Source organism: Euprymna scolopes, chromosome 2 (genome assembly GCF_053919585.1).
Source record: "Euprymna scolopes isolate OS-2025 chromosome 2, ASM5391958v1, whole genome shotgun sequence".
NCBI classification, from domain to species: Eukaryota; Metazoa; Mollusca; class Cephalopoda; order Sepiida; family Sepiolidae; genus Euprymna; species Euprymna scolopes.
Window position 1 is genome coordinate 198,802,147 of NC_136483.1, and position 14,879 is coordinate 198,817,025.

Sequence of the window (14,879 nt, forward strand, 5' to 3'; positions counted from 1 at the left end):
TTGAATTATTATGTAGATTATTAAAATGTTTATTGTTCATTTTATGACAAGATATATGATGTAAATGATTAACAATATTTATTGTTCATTTCATGACAAAAATAATTATGAAGTTGATTAAAAATGTTTATCGTTCATTTTAGAACAAGAATTATGATGTAGGTGATTAAAAATGTTTATTGTTTATGTTATGACAAGAATTGTGATATAGACGATTAAAAATATTTTTTGTTCGGTTTTGACAAGAATTATTACGTCGATGATTAAAAATGTTTATTGTTTATTTTCTGGCAAGAATTATGATGTAGATAAAAATGTTTATTGTTAATTTTATGACCTGAATTATGATTTAGATTATTAAAAATATTTATTGTTCATTTAATGACATGAATTATAATGCAGATGATAAAAATGTTTATTATTCATTTAATGACAAGAGGTATGCTGTAAAAAGATTAAAAATATGTATTGTTCATTTTCTGACAAGTATTATTATGTAGATGAATAAAATGTTGATTGGTACTTTTATGACAAGAATTATGATGTAAACGATTAAATATATTTATTGTCTATTTCATGACAAGAATTATTATGTAGATGATTAAAAATGTTTATATTTCATTTTCTTACAAGAATTATTATATACATGATTAAAAATGTTTATTGTTCATTTTATGACAGGAATTGTGATGTACATGATAAAAAAATGTTTATTGTTCATTTTATGACAAGAATTATGATGTAGACGATTAAAAAATATTTGGTGTCCATTTTATGACCTGAATTATCACGCAGATGTTAAAAACGGTCATTGTTCATCGTATGACAAAAAGTGTACATGATTAAAAATAGTTATTGTTAATGTTATGACATGAATTATAATGTAGAGTATTAAAAATATTTATTGTTTATTTTATGACAAGAATTATGATGTAGACGATTAAATATATTTATTGTCTATTTCATGACAAGAATTATTATGTAGATGATTAAAAATGTTTATATTTCATTTTCTTACAAGAATTATTATATACATGATTAAAAATGTTTATTGTTCATTTTATGACAGGAATTGTGATGTACATGATAAAAAAATGTTTATTGTTCATTTTATGACAAGAATTATGATGTAGACGATTAAAAAATATTTGTTGTCCATTTTATGACCTGAATTATCACGCAGATGTTAAAAAACGGTCATTGTTCATCGTATGACAAAAAGTGTACATGATTAAAAATAGTTATTGTTAATGTTATGACATGAATTATAATGTAGAGTATTAAAAATATTTATTGTTCATTTTATGACAAGAATTATGATGTAGATGATTAAAACATATTTATAGTTAATTTTATGACCTGAATTTTTATACAGATGATTAAAAATATTTATTGTTAATTTCATGACAAGAATTATGATGTAGATGATAAAAAAATTTTATTGTTAATTTTATGACATGAATTATTATGTAGATTATTAAAATGTTTATTGTTCATTTTATGACAAGAATTATTATGTAGATTATTAAAATTTTTATTGTTCATTTTATGACAAGATATATGATGTAAATGACTAACAATATTTATTGTTCATTTTATGACAAAAATTATTATGGAGATGATTAAAAATGTGTATTGTTCATTTCATGACAAAAATTATTATGTAGATGATTAAAAATGTTTATTTTTCATGCTATGACAAGAATTATTATGTAGATTATAAAAAATGTTCATTGGTCATTTTATGACAAGAATTATTATGTAGATTATTAAAAATATTTATTTTTCATTTAATGACCTGAATTATTATGTAGATGATTAAAAATGTTTATTGTTCATTTTATAACAAGGATAATGATGTAGATGATTAAAAAATATTTATTGATTATTTTATGACAAGAATTATGATGTAGATGACTAAAAAATATTTATTATTCATTTTATGGCAAGAATTATGATTTAGATGATTAAAAAATATTTATTTTTCATTTTATTACGAGAATTAATATGTACATGACTAAAAATACTTATTGTTCATTTTATGACAAGAATTATGATGTTGATGATTAAAAAATATGTATTGTTCATTTTATGACAAAAATTATTATTTAGATAATTAAAAATCTTTATTATTGGTTTTATGACAAGAATTATGATTAAGATAATTAAAAATATATTTATGGTTTATTTTATGACAAGAATGTTGATGTAGATGATTTAAAAATATTTATTGTTCATTTTATGACCAGAATTATGATGTGTATGATTAAAAATATATTTATTGTTCATTTTATGACAAAAATTATGATGTAGAATATTAAAAATATTTATGGTTCATTTTATGACAAGAATTATGATGTAGATGATTAAAAATGTTTATTGTTTATTTACACGTTTATTGTTTATTTACACGCAAATGAAGCGATTAAAAATTAAAAATAAACTAAGATGAATTTACAAAATGTTTAATGATTTTTTTCAAGTTTGACTTATTTTAACCTTAAAAACTATTTAACCTAGCTGAAGACCCATAAAAGAACAGTCCATAAAAAATCCAATCATTCGAGGCCCCTAGCTCCGCTCTGCAATTTTTAGTTTCGGAGGAGATAGAGTTTGAAAATATGAGGACAGACAGACAGACATATAGCCTTTTATATATTAGATTTACTATTAACATTTTATCTGAAAAAAAAGTGGAACAATGTGAACAATTCTAACTTTTATTAAAAAAATGTGTAATATTTATTTCTTGTAATTTTTAATGTTTTTTTTGTGAAACATTCTTAAAAGTAAATGGTGTTTGTTAAGATATAACCGACAAATCGATTTCTTAAATTTATCGCTTTTAAGCAAAATGTTGTGTACTTACTTGTAATGTCGAAAATAGTAATATATCCAAAAGTTACGAAAATTCATTGTGTAAAACAAATGCTATTGTGTTTTTAGTAAAAAAAAAAAAAAAAGTCTATCGCTATAGGCAACAAATATGAAACCATGAGAAATAATCTAAAATATTCGTTTTGAAGTTATGCCCCTGCGTGTAGATTCCTACTCTTTATTTTATAATGTCTAAAAAATGCAATTTTACCCAATTTTCCATATAAATTACGTTGAACTCTAAATAACTTTGTACTCAATAATTTTTCGTAATTTTTGGACATATTACTATTTTCAACATTACTCTGTTCCGTCTGCCTGCTACCCTCCTGACTACAACTTGGATGTCTTCAAGTCCAACGTAAACAAATTCCTGATGAACCGTTCCCTTAAGTAGACACTTTAAATATCCACACTAACGTATTGTACTTACAATAACCCTTATCCCTGAGTGGCTTTCGGGCCTTGATAAGTGGTGACTACCTTGTAAAAAAAAAAAATTAAGTACGTAATATTGTTTTTACTTATATTCACATATTTAAAATCGATCTGTCGACATTATCCTAACAAGGATCCATTTTTTTACAGAAAAGTATCATTCTTACGCCACACGACTTACAATAACAATAACAATAATAATAATATATACTAGCGGGACCTGTGGAAATTCCACAGGGAACTCATTCATATGTAATATATTGATGTTGGCATTCTATAGATGTTCAGTGTAAATGGAGACGCTCTGATATTATTGTAACGTTTTTGTTAAAACTGCAAAATTATTTATCTAAACTAGCAGGGACGCCCAGCATAGCCTGGTCGTAAAGTACGCTTAAATATGATATTTTAATTCTTGCAGATATTTTAAAAATCAATTTTCACCCCAAACAAGGCACTACTATTGAGGACATAATTTGTAGGGGCATTATGAAGGAAGATGAGTAGAAAGATGTTTGTTCACATTACACTTGAACTTCTGCATATGAGAACAGTTGGGAAAGCAGAATCCCGGAAGGGAGTTCCAAAGACTTGCAGTCCTGGGGAAGAAACTATTGGAGTAAAAGGCTTTCTTACACCTAAGGATCTCTACTGTAAATTGGTGGGACTTAGTTGCTTGTCAAGTTTGTCGGGGGTAGTCACGTCGAGGAGGTACAAGTGCTTGCAGTTCGTCAGAGCATTCACCATTAAAGTATTTGTAGAACAGGCAGAGGGATGCAACATCTCGTCGATGGAACAGAGGCTGAAGCCTAGATGATAGTTTAGGACCTATCAGGTTGGCGACTCTTTTGAATCCTGTCCAGGAGTGAGAGACAAGCAACAGATGCACCAGCCCAAATGTGACAACAGTACTCCATACATGGGCGAATGGTGGCCTTATAGAGGTACAGGATACTTTCAGGCGCAAGTAGTTTTCTAGCACGGGAGAGAGCCAACCTTCCTTGCAGCAGCCTTGGCAATGCTCTCAATGTATCTATTCTAGTTCATGTTCCCTGTAAACGTTAGGCCAAGGAGTTTAAAATAAGTACTTTCATGCAATGTGTTCTTGGCCATTGCTATTGGTGGTTGAGAAGGTTTCTTGTAGTTATTGAAGGAAACAAGCTTAGTCTTGGCAGCATTGAACTAGACCAACCATTTTTGTCCCCATTCCACTAGAGATTGGAGGTCATCCTCCTGTTTCTGCCACTTCCTTGGATATGTGTTCATTTGTTTTCCCCTCATATCTGTTATAGAGAGTGCTGTCATCGGCAAATATACCCATCTTCGAAATAATTTTTATCAGGGAGGTCATTTATGAATATCAAGAATAATAAATATCCAAGGATAGACCCTTGGGGTACTCCAGCATTTATATCATATTGTTTAGATGTACGACCGTCGAGGACAACTTGGATTTTTCTCTTACTTAAGAAGGATTTAATTACATTATGTATTCTTCCAGTGATACCAAATGATCTAACTTTTCTTAGAAGACCATCGTGCCATACCCTATCAATAGCCTTAGATGTATCGAGGGATTCCGCTCTGCCCTCCCCTGTTTTGTCCAATGAATGGTATATACGTTCAGAGATTACAGTTAAGATATCTGTTGTGGAACGAGCTTGCCTAAATCCATATTGTTTGTCGGTCAGGAGTTTAGCAGCTTTTGGGCGTTGAACTAGGGCTTGATTAATTAAGGATTCAAGTATTTTGACGAAAAGCGGGAGGAGGCTAATGGGGCGATAATTTCATGGGTCAGTTCTTTCACTAGAATTCATGAAGACTGGTACCACAGAAGCGGTTTTCCAGCAGTCAGGAAAGCAAGATTCGTTGAGGCATTTATTGTAAAGTTTGGAGAGAACTGAAGCAACCTCAGCAGAGCATTTCATTAATAGCACAGCCGGAATGAGATCGGGTCCACAAGTTTTTTGGGTGTCTAGGGTTTTTATGAGACCATGTACCTGAGAAGGTTTGATTTTAAAATCGTCTAGTGTGGCGTCTGTCCGCAAAGGAAAGTCAGGGAGGGAGTGGTGTGTCACGCCCAGTGTGGAGTTTGAGGCAAACTGACTGGCAAGCAGATTAGGCTTGTCAGTTGCCGTGCAAGCAACCTCATGATTGTTTGATAGTGGGGGAATCATTGACTGCCCATTATTTACTACACTATTGTAGATTTTCCAGAAATCACGGGCTCCTAATTTCTGTGCTTCGATGCGTTTTCTGGTGGTTTCAGTGTAATCTGTCTTAGCTGTCACTATTACTCTCTTACAATTACTTCTAGCTTCTATAAACTTCTGTTTGTTGGTACTGAACTTTTGCCGGTTAAATCTGCGGAAAGCAATGGCAGCTGCACAAGCAGAAGTAAACCATTGGGGAGTGTGGGACTTGCTATAGAATTTCCGTGTGGGAACATGTGCTTAGATTGCAGTTTTGAACCATTCAGTGGTCTCATTTGCACAGTTCTGCTGGAAGAGAAAAGATATTTTGCCATAGGGGCATCTCTGATGAGTTCCCTGATGGCTTCCCAGTCAGCCTTTTTGGAATACCTCGTTTTTTAAGCAGTAGGTTTTCAGTTTTAGGGCGAGAATTTAGGGTGATTTCTACCATTATCACAGCGTGATCAGCATTCCCGAGTGGGCTGTGGATATGTGTTGTACAATCATTGGGAACCGTTGTCAGAAAGAGATCTAGAAGTGAGGCATGTTGATCTTGCTGGTTTGGAAAACGTGTCGGAAATGTAACCATCTGAGATAGGGAATGAGATATAGAGAAGTTATGTGTTGTGCTACCAGTGCCGTCTGTATAATTAAAGAATCTAAGCCAGTTATTGTGGTGGACATTGAAGTCACCAAATACATGTACTTGTGTGCTAGTATAGAGGGAGAGTGCTGTATCTATGCTGTCAGAGACTTTGTTTATTAGTGTACAGTCTTGGGTTGAGGGAGAGCGGTATATTTCATATATATTATTATAGAATACATGTTTTTATCGATTTTATATATTATAAAGTTGTGATTTCAAAAACAAATAATATATCTATATGATTTGGGTTCATCAGCTTGAATCGAAACCGAATCCCAAACCTCTGAATATATATATATATATATATATATATATATATATATATATATATATATATATATATATAAATTATAACTTAAAATATTGCAGCATTAAGAATTGATTATATAATGTTATAAATTAAATTTTTTAAAAATTCTTAATGTTGCAATATTTTAAGTTATAAATTTATTATATTTTTTTACTAGAATATCTTGTCCTTTTCTTTTCTAGTTTTAACAACTAGTCATTTACTTTTCCATGTTTAAACTTAACCATATTACTTTTCATGATTGCAACTTTTCTATTGTGACGTGATTACTATGGAAACTAGTCAGAAAAAAAACGTTGCTCACCTCCTTACGTTTTTTTTTTACGATTTTGAACACCAGCAAATTCATCATATCTTTTGTTGTGGCAGTGGCGATGGTCGTGGTGGCACTGGCGGTGCTGGCAATAATGGTGGTTGAGGTGGCAGCTTTCATGGTGGTGAGGTGGTGGTATTAGTGGTGAAGTGGTGGTGGTGGCACAGTGGTGTTCCTAGCGACGGTGAATGGCAGCAGCAGTGGTGGTGGTGGTAGTGGTAGTAATGGTGGTGGCAGTTGCAGTGGAGAAAGAGGCAGAGGTAGTGGCAGCAGTGATGGTGGTGGTGGTGACTGCGGTAATGGTAGTAGCAGTGGTGGTAGTTGCTAGGCAGTGGTAGTGGCAGTGGTTATGGTGGTGGTTGTGATGATGGTGGTGGTAGTGATGGTGGTAGTTGCAGTGGAGGTGGTGGTGGTAGAAGTGATGGTGATGGTGGTAGTAGCAATGGTGGGTGTGGTAGTTACAGTTGAGATGGAGGCTTTGGCAGTGATGGTGGCTGTAGTGCCGGTGGCAGAAGAGCTGTTGAAGGTAGTAGTAGTGGCCATGGGGGCAATGGTGATGGTTGAGCAGAAATTTTTATAATTAATCAGAAGTGACATTTCCAGGGTTTTTTTGAATTGTAAAATTTTGTTAGATTAAATGAAGTAGTTGTAAAACAAAACATTTTTTGACAATTAATTAGAAATGACCTTTTAAGAGGATTTTTGTGTAATTAATCAGACGTGACTTTTCCAGGGCATTTTTGTAATTAATCCGAAGTAACTTTTTAGGGACTTTTTTATTATTAAAACCAAAACATTTTTCTCACAATTAATCAACAGTGACTTTCTCAGGGAACTTTTGTAATGTTAAAACTTTGTTAAAGTAGTTGAATATTTCAAATGACTAATAAAACAAAAAATTATTGCTATCGCTGATTAGGAAAACATAATTTTTATTAGGGTTTTCGTAATTAGCGACACCAATTGTTTTTTATTTTATTAGTCATTTGAAATATTCAACTTTCCTTTTAAGAGATGGCAGGATGAAGCGAATTAGCGTATTAATATATAGATAATATATAGGTAATTCGTCTAAGAATGTGATAAATTTCTTCAATTAAAATATCTGTTGGAAGATGTTTCGTCAGGGACGCCAGATCAGCTATCACCGTCCACAACAGAAAAGTCACACAACAGAAAAATCACACAACAGAAAAATCACACAGCAGAAAAATCACACAACAGGAAAATCACACAACAGAAAAATCACACAGCAGAAAAATCACACAACAGAAAAATCACACAGCAGAAAAATCACACAACAGAAAAATCACACAACAGAAAAATCACACAGCAGAAAAATCACACAGCAGAAAAATCACACAACAGAAAAATCACACAACAGAAAAATCACACAACAGAAAATCGCGGAAGTAATGTAACAACAAAATGTCTCGATTTCCTTAAAATATAAAGAAATGGAAAAGAAAAAAAAATGCCATTTTCACTTACGATTCAGAAATTGATTGCAAATGTGTTGAAAATCAAGTCGGTCACTCGAAAGACTAAAACAAAAATTCTACATTCTTTTAAAGAATTAAAACGATTTTGCGAAAGCGAATCATTTGTATGTGATTTTTTTTAGATGAGAATTAGTTATTCGTATGATTTGCATACTGTTCTCATCTTGAATGTTATTTACACAAGGTTTCGGCCAATGTAACCTTTGACCTTATTCAGGAGTATCTTGTCATACTCGAGAATCCCTCTGTTTAACTAGGAATTTCGAACGAAACCCTTTACAATTACAAATAATGGTGCTTCTTCAGATTGGCACCTTTGACAGCAATAAAAAGTAAAGAAAATACAGAAAAGTTTGTATGGCGTACGTATCAGTCACGGAACGGAGATGAAATATTCCAAAAATCATATAATTTGATCAAGTAGTTTTTCTTATATTCAATAAAATCCAGTTTTATGACCAAACGAGTCGTAGTGTTTTCATCCGCCATGACTAAATCCGATGACAGAAAAAAGGGGAGACAACTAAAAGCGACGTTCAATGCAGTTTAGTAGTAAAATCGCTAAATATCGTAAATTTTGATTCTTTAATTAAAAAAATACTTGATCGATTTATGTGATTTGGGGAATATGACATCTTCGTTCTGAAACGAGTATACAAGCTTTTCTGTATTTTCTTTACCTTTAATTACTGCGTGACAATTAAATAAGAACTCAAATAATATTTAATTAATAAAATGTCTTTTTTCGATAGATATCGCATATACGTAAGCATTATATAAAATTTTAATTTGGCTTTTTGTTGCGAGAAACTTTCACATGGGCTCTTTTAGATTTATACGATTTACTAGTAGGGCTACCCGGCGTTTCCCATAGCCGTAAAAATAAACCCCCAGAAGTTAAATAGTGTGTGCAACATCTTTAGATTAGAAATTTCTATCGTTATTTCATATTTATACATTTCTCTCTTATTATTCTATCCGTCTTCCCAACCCCCTCCTACACCCTGGCTTAGCCCATTCCTCTCTCTTGTTTCAATGTGCTAAAAAAATAATTCATTTAATATAGCTATCCTTTTAAAATGTAAATATTTTTTTATAAATTTTAGATATTATAAATCGGGGCAATAATTTCGTAGGTAGTTTGGGACGTTTAGATAGACATACAAACATGCAACCACACAGCTACATTTATATAAGAAACTAGCGGGTAGGTGTCCGGCGTTGCTTGTGCGTTGGAAAAAAAAACTCCCCCAAATAAATCAAAACAACTTTTCTTTCAATCAAAATAATAGGGAGTGCCTGTGCAACCGAGAAAAAAATGAGCCGCAGTAGCCAGGCTCGAACGTGAAACGTGAAAGAGGGGAAGAATGCAAAAACTCACAGGCAAACGGTTTTGCTCACACGTGCATATGACGTCATAACGTAGCAAAATAGGTGTTTTAAACACAGTTTTAATTTAATACGTTTGCAGTGCGGTAAAAAAGACACAAAAAGCGGATTCCCTTTCGATAAAGTTGTCCAGTTGATCCCCATGGAATGAATCTTTTTTCTAATTTTCACATATTATGCATCCAGAGCATTGCCCTTTAGGATCGTATCAGTTTCGTGTCGGTCCAATGTGGATGACGAAAGTTTTTAGCAGACATACAAACACACACACGCACAAACACACAGACATTAGAGATTAATATAATAAAATAGCGGGGGTACCCAGAGTTACCCGGGTACCCCGCTAGGTGTTTCGAGGTGGCGTAGTAAAGACCTCCCCTGCAAAAAAGTAGTAGTAGCGAGAGGGAGGAATGAAAATAACAATTTGGGTGGAGAAAGGTGTTAAAAAGGCAGGCTCGAACCTATAATGCAAAGGAGGAAAAAAAGATTAAAAAAACGTAACGTCTTAATCAATGCGTCCATGGCAAAACTGGAAGTCGCAAAAGTTGCAATTAAGGCTAGTCAATTGAAAGGAGACGATGGCTTGCGAAAATATTGTCGAAAAATGCGACCCCTTCTTGCAGAAAACTGGCCAGTTGAGGGTGAAGGAATCGATGTTTTTGGCCAAATTTTTTGATATTTGTTGTCTGAAAGGTCTAGGTTTAAAACGATACCGGTTTCGTCACGTTCTGACGCATCTGTCGGAAGTTTTTGCGACACACACACACACACACACACACACACACACACACACACACACACACACATACAAGCACACACACACACACACACACATAGAAGCACACACACACATACAAGCACACACGCACACACATTTTGTTCTTGATATATATAGACTAGCGGGGGTACCCGACATTGCCTGGGTGTGTGAAAGTGTAATAAGGAACCCGGTGAAAAACTGGTAATAGCGGGGGGGGGGATCAAACAACAGTAGACAGTTTGGGTGGAGAGAGGTGTTTAAAAAAATGATAGTAGGCAGGCAGGCTCAAACCCGTAACGCGAAGGAGGAAAAAAAATGTAACGATTTAGCTGATGTCTCCATTGCGCAACCAGAAGTCAAGCATGTTGAAAGTAAGCATAGCCAACAGTGACGATTACGTGCTAAAATGTCGGCGATAAAAAGAGACCTTCCTTGTACGAAACTGGCCAGTTGAGGGTGAAGAAATGTTTTGAGCCAGTTTTTTTTATATTTGTCGTCCGAAGGATCGGGTTTGAAAACGGTACAGATCTCGTGAGGATCCGTTGCGTGTGTGGAAAGTTTTTGTAACACACACACACACACACACACACACACACACACACACACACACACACACACACACACACATTTTGCCTTTTATATATTAGACTAGCAAGGGTACCCGGCGTTGCCTGGGTGTGGAGAGGTGGGGGGTGGAATCAAAACAACAGTAGGCAGCCCGAGGTGAGAAAGGTGTTTAAAAAAATTGGTAGTAGTGGGTTTTCCCGGCGTTGCCCGGGTCGAGTAAGGAACCCCGTGGGGGAGGGGGGATTTACAAAAAAGTTGTAATAGTGGGGGGGGGGGGGCGAAACAACAGTAGACAGTTTGGGTGGAGAAAGAAAAAAAAGTGAGAATAGGCAGGCAGGCTCGAACCTGTAATGCGAAGGAGGAAAAGAAAGTGAAAAAAGTAACGTCTTAGCCGATGTCTCCATGGCCAAACGGGAAGTGGAGAGCGTTGAAAGTAAGCCTAGTCAGTTGGGAAGAAAACGATGACTTGCAGAAAAAAAACAACCCGTTCTTGTAAAAGATGGCCGAGTTTCGGGTGAAGGAATTAATGTTTTTGGCCAATTTTCGATATTTGTCGTCTGAAGGACACGGCTTTTAAACGCCTCTGTCAAAAGATTTTGCGAAACACACACACACACACACACACACACACACACACACACACACACACATTTTGCCTTCCATATAATAGATGATACAATTTGTGTATTCTTTACCTTTTCAATATTATTACACACATACGCGCACACACAAAGGTTCAGTAGCTTTTAATATAGAATTTTATAACATTAATAAATCTGTCTTATCATTTTACTGCACTTTCATGGATTTTTCGACTTTCAGAAATTGGCACATCAGTATTAATCAGAAAATTGCTCAACAGTATTGTTGCTTTCAGTTTCTTTTTCATTTTTTTTAATGTATCAAGTTGTTTTACTGTTCAAATCAAAGAGAAATAACTCTGTATAGATAAATACAGAGTTATTTCCCTTTTGTGAAGATAATGGCGATTTGAAAATAATTCCAATATTCACAAAGGAATTGACTCGATTACATGCTGACTTTACTTAATTAGATTAGCAATGTAAAACTTTCTTGTGATCGTATAAAAAACTATGCCGGTTTTTTTAAAATATATTATGTTTTTGTTTTAATCTTAGGAACGTGATTCTGTATGGACGAATATAGAGTTATGTCCCTTTTTGAAGATGCTTGCCATTTATAAATGATTTCAAGATGGACAAACAAATCAAATCTATTTACATTGTGGCCACCTTAATAACCTCTTACAATGATTCACGAGAAAAATTGACAAGCCAACATCAAATGTTGAGCAGATTTCATTAAAATATTTGTAAAACAGGCACAGCGATGCAACATTGCGGCGATAGGACAGGAGTTGAAGCTTAGTTGACAAAATGAGGCTTATTAGATTGAAGACTCTTTTTTGGACCCTATTCAAGAGGGAGAGACCAAATGTAGCAACAGTACTCCATGCATGAGCGAATGGTGGCCTTGTAGAGATACAGGATACTCTCAGGTGTGAGTAGTCTTCTAGCATGATAGAGAGAACCCACCTTCTTTGCAGCAGCCTTCGCAATGTACTCAATGTATTTGTTCTAGTTCATATTGTCCGTGGATGTTAAGCCGAGGAGTTTATAGGAAGAATTCTCAGGTAGGGGTGTTATTTGTCATGGCTTCTTGTAATTGTTAAAGGAGAGCAGCTTAGTCTTACTAGCATTAAATATTACCATTCATTTGCGGCCTCATTTCACTATGGTTTGGAGGTCTTTTTCTAACGATTTTGCTATTGTCTTAGTTTTGTGTACATCCGTCCTTCCCTCGTGCATATTATAGAGCGTTGTATTATCCGTAAACTTACCCATCTCGGACACAATGTTATCAGGGAGCTTTATGTATGTGCATTTTTATCTTATGGTGTTTTTACATATTTTTCTTTCTCCATAAATAAAAGTCAACTTTAATTGTCCAAATGTCCATAATACCAAATAAATAAATAATTATGAAAGGGAATCATGAGATAGCCATAACTGCAGACAAAGTATTTTCTGGAAAGAACTGAATCAAATTGCAATACATTCGTCTGCACAACATCAAATCACGGTGTAGTATCTGTTCTGATGTTGCACTTTACCTTTTCTGTCCTGAGTCAATAGAGGAGAAATCGTTTTTATCTTAGTTCATAACCAGATTACCCCTTTTTGGGGAGCTGGATTTTCCTCACATGAAAAAACCGACCTTTTGTCTAACTCTGCCGTCGCGGAAAGATAAGTAAATAAGAGCATGTTACAACGATCCATAGGGAAAAATGACTAACCAGAATCAAATATTGCTTTTGTAGGAAGAAAGCTATCGATGACAAAGATATGAAAAAAGGAGGCTGATTTCATATACAAGATTAACAATGTAAAACTTTCTCATGCTCGCATTAACAAACATAATTAAACACATAAACAAGAAATGAAATCAAATTGATGTTAAGATGTGTGTGTGTGTATGTGTGTGTGTGTATTTGTGTGTGTGTGTGTGTATGTATGTGTGTGTGTATTTGTGTGTGTGTGTGTATGTGTGTGTGTGTATTTGTGTGTGTGTGTGTGTATTTGTGTGTGTGTATTTGTGTGTGTGTGTGTATATGTGTATGTGTGTGTATGTGTGTGTGTGTATTTGTGTGTGTGTATTTGTGTGTGTGTGTGTGTATGTGTGTGTGTGTGTATGTGTGTGTGTGTATTTGTGTGTGTGTGTATTTGTGTGTGTGTATTTGTGTGTGTGTGTATGTGTATGTGTGTGTGTATTTGTGTGTGTGTGTATTTGTGTGTGTGTATTTGTGTGTGTGTGTGTGTGTATTTGTGTGTGTGTGTGTATTTGTGTGTGTGTCTATTTGTGTGTGTGTGTGTGTGCATGTATGTGTGTGTCTATTTGTGTGTGTGTGTGTGTATTTGTGTGTGTGTGTGTGTGTGTGTGTGTGTGTGTGTGTGTGTGTGTGTGTGTGTGTGTGTGTGTGTGTGTGTGTGAAATGCCTACAATTACTTGAGGTAATGCATTAAGATAAGCCAGACTTAAGCAGTTAATCGGAGCGGATGATCCCTAAACAAAGCGTCTGATGCGGATTTCAGATGATCGTCTTTTTTTTTCGTGCCAAAACAAAACGTATGACACTCAACAACACATCCACCACAAAAACAAGAATAAATATTTAAAAAACCTGAGAAGAAAAGAAACCGTCCGTGAATCTTTTTTCTTTTTTTTTTCTTTTTTTTTTTCAAGGATAATGAGCACTATTGCCATGGGAAACCCTAAAAAAGAAAAGGAAATACAAAAAAACTGTTACACAAATTAATCGTCGTTCAATTATTTAGTGTGTGACTTTAAGCTGATTTCATTAGTTGTAGTTGTGCGCTTATGTGTGTGTGTTTATTGTGTGTGCGTAATTGTATGTGTGTTTATGTGAGTACGTTATTGTGTGTGCGTTATTGTGTGTACGTTATTGTGTGTGCGTTTATGTGTGCGTTTATATATGTGCATAATTGTGTGTGCGTTTATGTGTGTGCGTAATTGTATGTGTATGTGTGTGTGCGTTTATGTGTGTGCGTAATTGTATGTGTGTTTATGTGAGTACGTTATTGTGTGTGCGTTGTGTGTGCGTTTATGTGTGTGCGTTTATGTGTGTACATTATTGTGTGTGCGTTTACGTGTGTGCATTATTCTGAGTGCGTTATTGTGGTGCGTTTATGTCTGCGCGTTATTGTGTGTGCGTTATTGTGTGTGCGTTATTGTGTAGGCGTTTATTGTGTGTGCCGTATTATGTGTGCATTTATGTGTATCCGTTTATACATGTACGTTATTGTGTATACGTTCATGTGTGTTTATGCATGTATGTGCTTATAC